The sequence below is a fragment of the Phocoena sinus genome, chromosome 9 (assembly GCF_008692025.1).
Source record: "Phocoena sinus isolate mPhoSin1 chromosome 9, mPhoSin1.pri, whole genome shotgun sequence".
NCBI lineage: Eukaryota > Metazoa > Chordata > Mammalia > Artiodactyla > Phocoenidae > Phocoena > Phocoena sinus.
Genome location: NC_045771.1, coordinates 24,414,997 through 24,429,339, shown reverse-complemented (window position 1 = coordinate 24,429,339; position 14,343 = coordinate 24,414,997). Strand labels below are relative to the sequence as shown.

Below are 14,343 nucleotides of genomic sequence, written 5' to 3'. Positions count from 1 at the left end.
ATCACTACTCTTTAATTGGTTGAAGGCCCCCAGATGTTTTGAGGTCTTGAACTTCAAGGATAGTAGGCTCTTAGAGCTTTAGCCTTACCGGCTCTCTCTGGGTTCTAGAGAGCTCCCTGGCTAAGAAAGGGTGCAACTACCTACCTGTGGATGACAGGAGGAGGTCAGAGGCAAGGTCCTGTGAGAGGCCTGACTTTTCTTCCCTACAGTCTGGTACATAGCTCTTCCTCATTTTTCTTCTTGGATTAGCAGGTGGGGTGGTAGCGGTGGTGAGCCTGACACATCCTGCACGGGGAAAGTCAGCAATTTTTAGAGTTGTTCGGAGAGGGTGAACCAGGGGAGTCTTGTTTTCAGCCTTTGGTCCAGCTCATCTCAACCCTGCTGATGGTTTACCTCCAGTTTCCGGGGCTTCCGGTGTGTGTGTGCCCCTCCCATATTTTTAGCATATTGCAACACTGCCTCTACTTTTATTTAGTTTGAAAATCTTTGGGGCAATCAGCTATTTTAAAAATTGAAATATTATTTTAAAAGGAAATGATTTCATCATTGAAAATGGGAAACCAGTATTACTTCCTGGTTACTACTTACTAGAAAGTACCTTTAGAAAAACCCCGCAATGAAAACTAAACAGCGAATGTTATTAAATTCTAGCTAGGTACAGCGTTTCGCAGCGGGCTTTCAAGGAAGTGTGTAACAAGTGGTAGAGATGTGCTAAAGGCTTCCTGCCACCAAACTGAAACTTCGTTTAATAGAAAGGATTGAAAGAGAATTGAAAAGGGGACAGGAGACAGTTCTTATTTATGTATAAATATTAAATGCTGGTACATACATACAGGGATCATATACCACCTAAACCAGTTTTTCTTGGTTTGTTTTTTAAACAAGCCCACACTTTGGGAAACAGACACATAAGTTGTGTCTTGAGGCTGAACCGAACTGATTTTCTGGGATGGCTGTGGCCCACGTCATTAGCTTCACTGGCTACTAGCCACAATACCTTGGGCAAGTGACTTTACCCTTTACCTTCCAGCTTTGCCTGTAAACGAGCATAATAACAGTGCTCACCTCATGGGGTTGTTGCTGATAGAATGAGTGAGAGAAAGCGGTGTTCTGACCATTGGCTGGTGTTAGTAGTCCAGCACTTTCCGGATCTGTCCCTAGCTTAGATGGGACTGGAATTGGAACCAGATGAGGTAAAATGAGAGGAAGAAGGGCGCCTGGCAAGTTTTGTGATGTTAAGGTGGTTCAATTTGAAGGACTGGCTTTAATTTTGAGATTATATTCTTACTATTATTTTTTTTTTGGCTAAAATGTCCTTTACTTTATAAATGATGTGATGGCCTTTGTTTTCTTTCATGTCCTCGGTACAAATAAAAAATGTATAACATGTCAGTCCTTAATTTTTGGAAGTGGGGGAAACTCTACTGGTCTGGAATCTTTAAAAGTCTGGGAAGCCCTGGCTTAGCAGAAACTGTGCACTGGCAAATGTGTAACCTTCTGAGCTTTGGAGGTATTAATTTAACCGTTAGGAAAGATTAAACAAATTTAGGTAACACGTGGAAAAGGGCAGCTGTATGTGAATACTAGTTGTGGTTCAGCGGCGCAGGTGAGGTTAATCAGGCAAAAATACAACGGGCAAAGTTTTGGTTTCCTTTGACTTCTGCCCCATCCTCCCAGGAACCCTCTAGCCTCTGGTGCTTTAGGACTGGGTTGCATTTCGTCTCCACCCCCAAAGGATCAAAACTTGAAGTTGATATATTTCGAAAAATTTTTCCACTACAACATAAAACATTTTCTGTTTTCTTTGCCCCGAGGTGGACTAGTTTGTTTGGGCACTTTCTGGTCCTCTTTGGGAGATTGGCAGAGAGGAACAATGTGTAGGACCAGCATAAATTGGTTATTTGCGAGGAACAGCCCCTTACCTGGCCTCCCACCTTTGTAAGGACAGGGCAACTTACATCACAGTTTGCCCAGGGCTGTTATCTTGGCACAATTATCAGTAACACCCCATTTTCATTCTCAAAAGTGTTCTGATTTGAGTGATAAAATGTATGTTTAATGGGTTTAGTAAGAAGAGTCAAGTCTGGGAGAAAGAGTGTGGGCTGGCATAGTTCAACAGGGGCCAAAATAAACAGAAGGTAGATGGTTTTTTAAGTAGCTGCTAGGATGGCCTGGGGCAGGGTGGAGGGTCTCCAGGCTTTCATGGAGCACAGGCAGCCCAGGCTTGAGACCAGGCTGTGCACCTGATTCTGGGTAAAGCTTTGGGCTGATGCGATTTTAGGTGTCCCTCTCATTAAAATGCTGTTAAATAGAGGCAGGTAACCTTGTTTTATGGTGGAAGCGGGACCTCGTGAAGTTACTGAAGGTTTTCTTGGAGAATGGATGGGTTGGAAAAATCAGATGTGATATTTTCAGATCAGTTTCTCTGTTTTAAACATCTCTTCTGGGGAGACGGTGAAAATGACAGGTCTTGACAGAGGCAGAGGAATAAAACCGATAAGGTAAAAGGCAGCAGAAATGGGTAGGTCCAGGTGGGAATACTCAGATGTTCGTGAAAGCAGCTGTGAGCAATCTGCTGTCGATGTGCAAGTTGAAGGAAACTTGCCTAAAGTGAGGAAGGCCTCCTGGAAGTTTGTGGTAGAGAAAGGAATGAGAAGCGAGACATTTAAGTCTGTGTTTCCAGTCTCTGGAATGTGATGTTAGTGAACTTTTAAACTTTATGAATTCTGTTCCAGGAGAGGGAGGATGCATTATTTTATATATAACCTTTAATACCAGGGGCATTTTTATTTTTGGCAACCACCCAAAACAGTGACTTACTCTGTCAAGTGTAATTTAGTTGCTTACCTAACAGTACTGTCCCTGGTCTTCATGGAAGGTGGGGCATTTTTTCCTCCCATTCCTTCCCCCTTTGTGTAAGTAAGGGGGAGGGAGACTCCATCCGAGTACCTGGGAATCCCTCTGAGCTTTATTATTCTGTGTGCAGTAATTGCTTGTGTTATTACTCCTGGCAGGTGAGCCCTTTTGCAGCCCAGAGGCCAGGGGGCTGCCTCTGTTACTTAAAAGCCGAGTTATCTTGTTAAACTCCTCTCTTGTGAGAGCTTTAGACTCTCCTGAGACCTCCCGCAGGCTCTCTGGAGCCCAGGCCCGGCTCCAGGTTCAGCCTGCCCTGCCCGGGTGTTAGTCATCTCATGCCAGCGCGTCACAGAGCCAGTCAGTGTGGGGCTGCCGGCCAGACTGCGCGGCTTCCATTGAATTCTTCAGCGTCCCCCGATTGGTGCTCTGAATGAAAGTATCTCTTCTACTCTCGTGTCAGAAGAAAATGTGTTTCCCTGATTATCAACAGGATGAAGGTGAAAGCCAGTGTAGAGAGAATAATAAACTTGGGACTCAAGATTATCTGAGGAACGGGGAAAATCGGTTTTTGAAAGGGGTTGATGGCACAGGGCTAAACATAGTAAAGGTGCCCCAGGAGTCTGAGCTGTCCATAAACTTTCTTGTGAAATTTCTATGCTTTATGTGTTACAAACTTTCATTTATTTTGAAAGAAAAAAATCCAAAAGAAAAAAAACCGTGAGGGGAATCAGAGAGCTGGGCTTTAGTGATAGTATAGGGTAAGTAGAATATTATTGGCATTTTTAAATAAAAATGGAGGAGCAGTCTCTTCTGGGCAGTACTTGTAAGCAAATTCCAGATCGTGGCCAGATAGCCTTAGTTTAACTTCTTGAAGAGGTGTGCAAATCTGTGCATTATGGTTAAGGATGGGGGTGGGCTGGGCACACCAGCATATAGTGGGGAAGGAATGACCACTTGTAATCTTCAGCTGTGTTAGGTGATAATGGCGTTCATCACACTCTCTGAAGGATTTTAATAGTAAGGGGAATCTTGGGATGGTACATTAATTTAGCAATAAAGGACTCTGAAAGGTTTATGGTAGATTTGTGGTTTGTACTTCTTTATTTTGACATCTAAAATTGACTATCAACATTTCAAATAGGAAAAGTTTCCAAAGAAGTTTGGACAATAAAATGGGAACATCAATGCTTTTCATGGGTAGCACAGAAGTTTCTTGACTTTCCCAAGTCCTACATATAAGCCAAAATAAATATATTAGGTATTCTTGAGAGACGATTCATTCTGAACAGTATTGAGTATTATGCTCAATAATCCAGCATCCGTTTGCTATAAATTAGTTCTAAGAAAAAATGTGCATGGCTTTACAGAAGCAAACCTGAGGGACAGTAAATGCAATAATCTTCATTCCTATAGAATGTTGCAAGAGTCTGATATATTTTCACTTAGCTGTATCTGTCTGGTGCAGGCCTCCTACCCCCTTTTTAATCATGGGGTTATGATTTGCTGTTTTGCCTAGTGTACCTTTTGCTCAGGGATGCAGTGATGGCAGTGCTCTGAGGAGGAGAAATAAGATGACAGCAGCTGTGGCCATTGAGGCTGGGAAAGCAGTAGCTGGGCTTTCCCCCTTTCTGGATCAGGTTCTGTGGTTACACTTCTGTCCTTCCTCTGAGCACTGGAGTTGGGGAGGAGGCACGAGAGTTAAAGGGTGGGGAGGGCTGGACGTACAGACCCCGTTAACTGAGTAGCCCCTGGAATGCAACCTAGGCCTCTCCATCCTGCCTTGGCAACTTGCTTCATCTCCATTTGCCCCTGAAGCGGGGAGGAAAAATCTTTGGCCTCAGAACACATTTTTTCTTGAGCTTCCTTAACAGAAGACCTGTCTTTGGGGAGTTGCCTCCGATACCTGCAGTGCCAGTGCATCAATTCAAGAGAAATAAGACCTTAACCTTCCTCTCACATTTTTTAGCAGTTCTGAAACGTGGAGTGGACAGATATGCAAAGTGTATCTGAACCAAAAAAGGCACTGGTGATTTGAAACCCACAAAATAGGCTAAGGCCAGACACCCTAGAAGTGTGTATTTTGAAGCATTTAAGAAAACAATTGGTGACTTTTTGAAGTGCCTTAAAATTTCTCACAGTCCACAAGCCAAATCTTTGGGCTAGGGTTCCAGTTTGTCATTGTTTGGTAAACAGTATTACAGGGTGGGATGTGGAAAATATTCAGAAGGCATGCCCTTGGAATTTTTAATCCCATTCATGACAGGCACGTGAACATATCTGTAATACTTGGTGTACAAACAGTGCTTAGAGTGGATCTTTACATCAAAGCCTTAGTGTCTAGAATTCGGTGTTTTTAGTGGCTGTATTATACTGTAACTGGGGTCTGGTTGGGAAGGCGGGGTGGGTTCTGAGCCCCTTGGACAGGGCTGTGAGGTGCCTTGATAGTAGCTTCAGCTTGTCTTCTCCACTGAGCACTTCCCTCCTTGTCAATGTGTTCTTTGCCTCCACTAATATTTCTCTGTGAGCTTCTTCCCTGGAGATAAAATGAAAAGATGTTACTCTCATCACTATGAGTTTAGGCACTTCTGTTACTGTGGTATTTAGCTTTGGGATGGAAATCTCTCAAGAGATTCTTGTCTATTAAACAAGAATAAATATAAGAATCATCGAAAATATAATCCTAGAAGAGATGACAGTACTTGTTCAGACAGAGTCTCTTTGGGAGATATAGGAAATGACTGAGAAAAGTGGGAGGACAGTTGAGTATCGAATAGTTAATCGGGAGATTTCTCCAGTGCGGTCTGGGACATAGATTTAAATGGTTTCTGTTGACAATAGACTTCATAGCTCGCAGGAAATAATTGAGTGGTTGGAAATGAGTTAGGTAAAACATTCTTAAAGGATGTAACAAGGAAATTTGACATTTCATAATAAGAGGGCTGATGAAGAAAGCGGGTTGAAGAAAATGTTCCCAGAGGAAACACAAACTTCTTAGCGGAGAATAAAATGATACTAAAGTTTGTTGGAGTTGCCTTAGAGAGGACAGAGAGAGAGGGCTGGACAAAGTACTGAACTCTGGGAGGGGAGAATCTTTGAGGGGAGGGTTAGGTGAGGACGCGCTTGCCTGTAGGTCATGCTAGGGAGGGGTTCCCTGTAAGGCCTTAGAGAACCTTTGGGTTACCTGTTGTCATTTGTCGGAAAAACAGCTGTGAATGCAGGGCATACTCTTAAGAGCTTGGCTCTCTCGTTAGCTTCAACAAAAATCCACTAAGCTATGAGCTGCTTAAGGACAAGGACTGTGTTTTAATTGTTTTTGTCCCTTCTTTCCAAAGTCTAGCACTTGATACTTGTGCTTGATACATACTAGGACCATTCATTTATTCAGAAAAAAACACTTACTGAATGCTTACTTTGTCTCTGGTCTTGTTCTGGGCTCTGGGGCTACCATGGTGAATAAGAGAGATGTAGTCCTTGCCTGGAGAGAGCTTGCACCATGGAGTGGAAAACTGATACTATACAATTCATTATGCTATTTAATGTTGTGATGAATTCTATGGGAGAGAAATACAGAGGCTCAGAGCATATATGGCATATAGCTGACCTAGTCTGGGGATTGGGAAGGCCTCTTTGAGTAAAAAGTTTAAGCTGAATTTGCCGGAGGACATGTTTGAGCCAGGCAGATTCCCCAGGCACAGTGGGGAATAAAGTGTGTGTGTGGGGAGATTAACCTCGTTGTGCATACCTGTCACCTGAGGATCTTATTAAAATGCAGATTCTGAATCAGGAGGTCCAGGTAGGGTCTGAGTCTGCGGTTCCGACAAGCTCTCAGGTGACTGCTGGTCTGTAATTGCCTTCAGAGGCTTTCTGTGCATCCTCCTTCTCCCCATTCTTTGTTTCAGTTGAAAGATGATGGGTCAGCACCACCCCCCGCCCCGCGCTGTGCCTCCCTCCATCTGTAGCCATGGTGGCTGCAGTGATTTAACTTTTCAGTGTATTCAAAGTATAGTTGATTGGCTGTAGAGACTCTTATTCTTGCGGAAGAGGAAATCAGGATTTGGTAAGGATAAAAGAAAATAAAATCTAAACTCGGGATCCAGTGTCTTGCAAATTAATAGATTTCTCTTGGCATTTACCAAAACATCTTTCCCTTTGTTTCTAGACTAGAGTGGGGGACCCAGGCATTGTTTTTGATAATCAGATTCTTCTTCATTAATAAAGAAGGCCAGCTCCTGGGGAAAGGGATTACCATCAAGATTACAGGATTTAAACCAAAAATATGGATGGTGCTCTGGCCTCTTAGAGAATGTTCTCAATAGAAGACTCTGAACTTTCATCCATTGTTTCTCAAAACTTTTGAGACATTAAGGGGTTTTTGGCTTTTCTGAATATAAAATCTAATTAGATCACACATGTAGGTTTTTAAAATCCCCACCAGATAACTAGCACTGGAAGGAAGAGGACATCTCCCTAAAATTCAAGATCCTTTTTGGGAGTGATAGCCTTTTCTTTTTTTTTTTTGATGCAGACCATTTTTAAAGTCTTTATTGAATTTGTTACAATATTGTTTCTGTTTTATGCTTTGGTTTTTTGGCTGTGTGGCATGTGGGATCTTAGCTCCCTGACCACGGATCTAACCTGCACCCCCTGCATTGGAAGGCGAAGTCTTAACCACTGGACCGTCAAGGAAGTCCCCAGCGATAGCTTTTTTGAACTGTGTGCTCAGAGGTTGGAATTCTGTGATTTGAATGCGTCTAGCATATTATCTCATTTGGAAGAAGAACATGAAGCGATCAACGGATCATATGGGATGATATGGTCCTTGCAACACAATAATGGTTTTGTCACTGAACTGAACTTGGGTCTGCTTTGCTACACAGCAAAGCCAATTTACTGACACCAGGTTGTGGTGAAGTATGTTTATTTGCTGGGTGCCAAGCAAGGTGGCTCGTGTTCAGAAGACCTGAACTCCTTGATGGCTTTCAGGGGATGATTTTCTTTTTTTAAATTTTTATTGGAGTATAGTTGATTTACAATGTTGTGTTAGTTTCAGGTGTAGAGCGAAGTGAATCAGTTATACATACACATACATCTACTCTTTTTTAGATTCTTTTCCCATGTAGGCCATTGCAGAGCACTGAGTAGAGTTCCCTGTGCTATACAGTGGGTCCTTATTAGTTATCTATTTTGTATATAGTAGTGTGTATATGTCAATCCTAATCTTCCAATTTATCCCTCCCTCAGGGAATGATTTTTATTTATTTATTTATTTTTTAATTTAATTTTTTTTTTTTGCGGTACGCGGGCCTCTCACTGTTGTGGCCTCTCCCGTTGCGGAGCACAGGCTCTGGATGCGCAGGCTCAGCGGCCATGGCTCACGGGCCTAGCCGTGCCACGGCATGTGGGATCTTCCCGGACCGGGGCACGAACCCGTGTCCCCTGCATCGGCAGGCGGACTCTCAATCACTGCGCCACTAGGGAAGCCCGGGAATGATTTTTAAAGGCAACATTTGGGGAGAGGGCTGCAGGGTGTATGACTTTCTTCTTCTGATTGGTTGATGGTGAGGTAACAGGGTGATGTGAATCTTAATTATCAATGTTCTGGTGCCTGCCTGCCAGCCAGTGTGGGGTATACAGTGTGTAGTCACTGTCCTCTACCCAGGTGGGGGTGGTCTTAGTTTCTGCAGAACAACTCAGAGATATGTGTTAGATTGTGTGTATCCCTTGAGGAGGAACTAGAACTCTGTTTTATCACTGAACTATTGTCGTTACTTCTCTTGTTTAACTGCTTTTTGTTTCTGCATTCCCTCACTCCCCTAATGAGTAACTGCTGGAGCCTGCTGTTTGGAACTCTGGAAGGCCTAGGAGACTAAAGCCTTCTATAAACAAGAAATGGGGGACACGGAGGGGCGTTTGTACCTGGGAGGGCCCTACAGGATCCTGCTTGGTTTCAGTTTGACATTCATTCTTTTAGTTGTGTGTGCGGAGGGGGTTTGGGAGGGGAGCAAGACAGATTTTCAGAATCACCAAGGAGTTCTTGTTCTAGGGATTTGTTTTGTCTTTGAGGCTCTAAAGCAGCTGGTAGTATGTTTTGCACCTTTTCCAAAAGGTTTTAAAATTTTATTTAAAAATAATCTCAAACTTACAGAAAAGTTGCAAGAATAGTGCAAGTAACTCCTGTGACTCTTCCCGCAGAGTTGCCATATCATCTTCTTTGTATTTATAACACATAGTCATTATTTGTGGTAGTTCTGTTCTGTCAAGTCACAAGCACTGAATTAGTGAATTTTGAACCATCGCTCCTGTGAGAAATACTGAGTTAGTTCCTGTGAGCCTCTGGTCACCACATTTTCATCAAGTAATAGATATATGACCTTGTTCTGTGTGCTTTTGTTTAAAGACCTCTTACTTGGGGCTTCCCTGGTGGCTCAGTGGTTAAGAATCCCCCTGCCAGTGCAGGGGATCTGGGTTCGAGCCCTGGTCCGGGAAGATCCCACATGCCGCGGAGCAGCTAAGCCCATGAGCCACAACTACTGAGCCTGCACTCTAGAGCCCGCGAGCCACAACTACTGAAGCCCACACGCCTAGAGCCCGTGCTCTGCAACAAGAGAAGCCACCGCAATGAGAAGCCCGCGCACCGCAACGAAGAATAGCCCCCGCTCGCCGCAACTAGAGAAAGCCCGTGTGCATCAATGAAGACCCAACACAGCCAAAAAAAAAAAAAAAACAAAAGACCTCTTACTTGATATGTAGTCTTGATTCATTAACTTTGAACATATGAGCAACAGCACTATAACTTGTGCCTAAACGAAAATTACCTAATATTTTCTCTGTGGGGCACATCATAACAGCTTTCTTTGTGCTTAAGAAAACTTCATGACTACGCCTGTGGGCCATTTTAAACAGCAGAATCACCACCCAAAAGCCCTGATCACTGCAGTAATTTTCCTTCAGCTTTAATAGTCTGAGTACTTGACCCTAAACGTTTGGTCGAGGGGTCAAGTCCTGGAGTGATCAGATGATCACTGTTATGCTCTTCTGGAGTCAGTTTTTGGTTCTTTTCCCTTTTTGATAATTTTCACACGTGACGTTTACTCTGATAAACTCTTTTGACAACTGGAATGGATTTTTCTGGAATGACACTTTGTGTTTGCCTGCCATGTAGTTCCTGCTTAGTTCTTATTTCTGAGTAACTCTGGTTCCTTGACCACCGTGGAGCTGAGCCTTGGGGTGGTGAGGACTTGGCTCTGCAGAGGATCATCACCGGGCTTCTGGCCTCTAGGAGACTGAGCTAGTTCCTTTCTGGTTAGGCTGTATTTGTGCAGGTTACAGCTTTGTGTTCTTTATGTTAAGTCACGACTGTTCAGATTCATAGTTCTCATATCAGATGTTTAATATTTGGGGTTTATTAGAAAGTGCACGGGGAAAACCTGTGTTCTAGTCCTGGTGGCCATCATCTAACTGTGCCACAGTTTGTTGTGAGGATGGAGAGGAGTGGACAGTAGGGAGGGAAGAGAAGAGAGACCAGCATGCCCTTAACATTTCTTGTGTACCTGCTAGGTGTCAGGTACCGTGAGGCATCTTGCTTAATAATCATAATGTCCAGAGAAGATGGCAGTAGTATTGTCCTCACTTATAGATGAGGGAATGTCATCACAGTGTTCGGAATGCTTGTCACTTGAGTTTGTGTTCAAACTTAAGACTATCTGATTTCAGATTCATGGTCATCTGAGGCTGTGATTGTCAAGACACTTTGTCAAGTTTGAAGTTAAGAATAAACTTAAGATACGATACTTATTTGCCATTATCTCTGAGGACGGAGGTTCAGAAATTACTTAAGTCCACTCTCCTAGAGAGTGGGTATCTTAGGTGATAAAGCAGGGAAACGAGATCATGGATTATTTCTCTAATTCTTTCTGGTTGAATTCAGTGGTGGGAGAATTTCCATGAATTTGATATTCACTTGTAAACCCCAGGAGGAAATGGTTCTTTTTCTGTGGTACATATACTTCCAGTCTTTACTTCAGACCACACTTTGAGCCTTTTATTTTATTTTTTTTTTAAATTTTGGCCACACCCAGCGGCTTGCGGGATCTCGGTTCCCCGACCAGGGATTGAACCTGGGTCACGGCAGTGAAAGTGCCGAATTCTAACCACTAGACCACCAGGGAACTCCCAAGCCATTTCTTATAAAAACGATATTGGCTATTATTTATTGGGTCTTTTGGCTACCCTCTGTGCCAAGGGCCGTATTCCCTTGTTTAGGTTTCATCACACCTCTCATGGATATTCTGATATACTTATTTTATAAATGAGGAAATTGAAGCTAATAGAGCCAATGAACTTTCAAAAATCACCACTGACATGGATTTGATTCTGAAACTAAATTCTTATTGCCACTTACCACTGCCCCTTCCCTGATTATAAAGATGAGCAGTCTGTGTAACTTGAAGTGGTCGTCCAGAATTTATTTTTGCTGTGCACGTACCATTTAACCTGCCATAAAACTAGTTTTCATCTCATTCCTTGTCATAATGTTTTATATCAGAGGCTGGCAAACTGACTCTTTGAAGGGCCAGGTAGTAAATACTTTAGCCTTTGAGAGCCATGTGGGCTCTGTATCAACTACTCAGCTCTGCTGTTTCAGTGTGAAAGCAGCCATATAGACTATTACATAAGTGAATGAGCTTGGCCATGTTCCAACAAAACTTTATTTATGGAAGCTGAAACTTGAATTTCATACTCTTTCCATGTGTTACATAATATCCTTTTTTTTTTTTTTAACCACTTAAAAATGTAAAAACCATTTTTGGCTCATGGGTTGTACAGAAACAGGTGGTAGGGCGGATTTGGCCACTGGGCTGTAGTTTGCCAATCCTGCTTTTTATCATTCTGAAGTTTTCTTCCTTTGTGTCTCCTTTTTGGGTATTCTTTGATAAAATTGAGACTGCAAGTCTGCTTTCCCTGCATATGGTAGTGTTTAATAAGTGTTGATTTGGTTTGGGGAGCCAGCTCATGGAAGCTTTGCTGGCTTAGTGATTTAGTCTCTGACACCTGCTCTGCTGGCACATGGAAATGGAGATTTTTAACTGAGGAAAAGATTTAATCAGTAGGTAACCTCACCTACCGTTTTAACAGATAGCAGCTCCCCAAATGCTTGTTTCTTCCTGTGGCATAGTAGAACCTCAGGTTTGGGGACTTCAGGTCTAGTACTTGCTCTGCCATCAATTTTATTTTAAGCAAAAGTCACTTTAGCCTGTCTTATTTGCAGATTCTTCATCTGTAAGATAAAAGGGCCTTGATTAGATGCTCTCAGTTAGCTGCCCTCTCTCTGCAGGTGATCGTTAGAGTCCCCTTGGGATTTGAACTTGCTTCTTTCCAAACTGAGGCCCAATTCATGGTACAGCTGGCCCTGGATTGTCTCTCCTGAAAGAGCTGGTGCGCCCGGCACAAGTGAAATGGCCTGCCACGAGGCCATGGGCTTCCAGGTCATTGTGCTTGAATGCTGGGCCCTTTCATTTAGGTTTGCCTCTTGCTCTCGCCAGAAAAAGAAAGAAAAAGCCGGTCATGTTGGCGCATATGCTGGGAAAGACCTCCCAGACCACACGGCTTAGGCTCTTCTGGGACTGCTTGCTTCTTGTCTAAATGACGTTTTAATTTTCAAGAGATGATTCTTCCTGTGGAGGCAACAGCTCTGGCTGCCAGGAAGCATTTTTTCTGATATACTAAGATTTTCTCCAATCTCAGTTTTTTTTTTTTAAGTTCTACTTGTGCTTTAATTCCATTTCTTTAGAGTTTTTTGCTTCGTTAAAGTGCACAACAGTTCTTTCCCGTCCCCTGATGGTATTTTTAGGTGGAGAAAACACCTTGTCCAGAGAAGAGTTGCTGGCCTGCTTCTTTGTCCTCTAAACATGCAGCCTTTGGGTTGTGGCCTTTGGAGACTTCTGGATGGTATTATGGACTGTTCTTGGTTCTTGGACTGTTAATGATTTTCTTGGTTCTCCTTTCTGTGCCACAGAGGGAAAGGAGTTCATTCTACTTGCTGTGTTGTTTCTCAGAAAAAGTTTGTATTGTTTTTGGCCATCTTTCTCCTTTTTAGGGCGTTGTAGATTTCACTAAAGTTCTGCTTCTTTCCCGTGACTTCTATCTTGTTATTTCTCGAGGACTTGAAAGTTTACAGAAGCCCTTCATTCTGTTGTGAATCCCCATGCCTGAATTTTGGGTCTGAGTCAGCTGCCTTTTAAAAAACCTTTGTTAGTGTTGTTCAGCTAAGGGTCTAATCTTCCTACAATATATGGAAATACCCCTGTGGAAATAGACATTTTATGTCATATTTTTGTACTTCCATATTGGATCTTAATTTTTTTAATTTAAATAAATTCACATACCATAAAATTACTCACACAACTGTTGCCACTGTCTAATTCTAGAACAGTTTTCATTGGTACTTAAAAGAAAAAGAAACCCTGGAGTTATTAGCAGTCACTCCCTGTTCTCTCCCTCCAGCCCTTGAGAACCACAGATCTACTTTCTGTCTCTATGGATTTGCCTGTTCTGGACATTTCATATAAATGGAATCATTTCAATATGTGGCTTTTTGTCTGGCTTCTTTCACTTAGCATAATGTTTTCAAGATTTATCCATGTTGTAGCATCAATCAGTACTTCATTTCTTTTTATTTCTGAATAATATTCCATTTTTTGGTTATACTAGATTTTTCTTATCTGTTTGGTCGCTTGATGGACATTTGGATTGTTTTTACTCTTTTTGGCTCTTATGAGTAATGTTACCATGAACATTTGTGTACAAAATTTATGTGGACATGTATTTTATTTTTCTTGGCTTTGTACCTAGGAGTGAAATTGCTGGGTCATATGATAATTCTATGTTTAACTTTTGAGGGACTGCCAGACTGTTTTCCAAAGTGATTGCATCACCAACAATGTATTAAGGTTCTGATTTCTCCACATTCTTGTCAACACTTGTTATTGTCTGTTTTATTGATTATAGCCACCCTTGTGGCTATGAAGTGATATGTCATCGTGGTTTTGATTTGCATTTCCCTTATGACTAATAATAAATGTGCTTACTGGCCATTTGTCTATCTTCTTTGGATAGATATCTGTTCAAATCCTTGCCCTTTCTTTTTTTTTTTTTGCAGTATTCGGGCCTCTCACTGTTGTGGCCTCTCCCGTTGCGGAGCACAGGCTCCAGACGTGCAGGCTCAGTGGCCATGGCTCATGGGCCTAGCTGCTCCGCAGCATGTGGGATCTTCCCTGACCGGGGCATGAACCCGTGTCCCCTGCATCGGCAGGCGGACTCTCAACCACTCTGCCACCAGGGAAGCCCCTCCTTGCCCATTTTTAATTGTTGAGTTACAGTATTTCCTTATTCCAGGTACTAGACCCTTATCACATATGTTTTGTAAATACTGTCTTTTCACTTTCTTGATATCGTCCATTGAAGCACAATGTTTTTGGTTGCTTGTGC

The 14,343-nt window shown here is 42.6% G+C and overlaps 1 protein-coding gene and 1 non-coding gene across 3 annotated transcripts in view; one reads left to right on the top strand and one right to left on the bottom strand.

The window, feature by feature from the left end:
• Nucleotides 1–14,343, top strand: part of SND1 (staphylococcal nuclease and tudor domain containing 1) — a 420,353-nt gene that overhangs the window by 9,805 nt on the left and 396,205 nt on the right. The gene's annotated exons all lie outside the window — the stretch shown is intronic.
• Nucleotides 10,953–11,024, bottom strand: TRNAE-UUC. Its single transcript has one exon. It is a non-coding gene; the product is annotated as a tRNA-Glu (tRNA).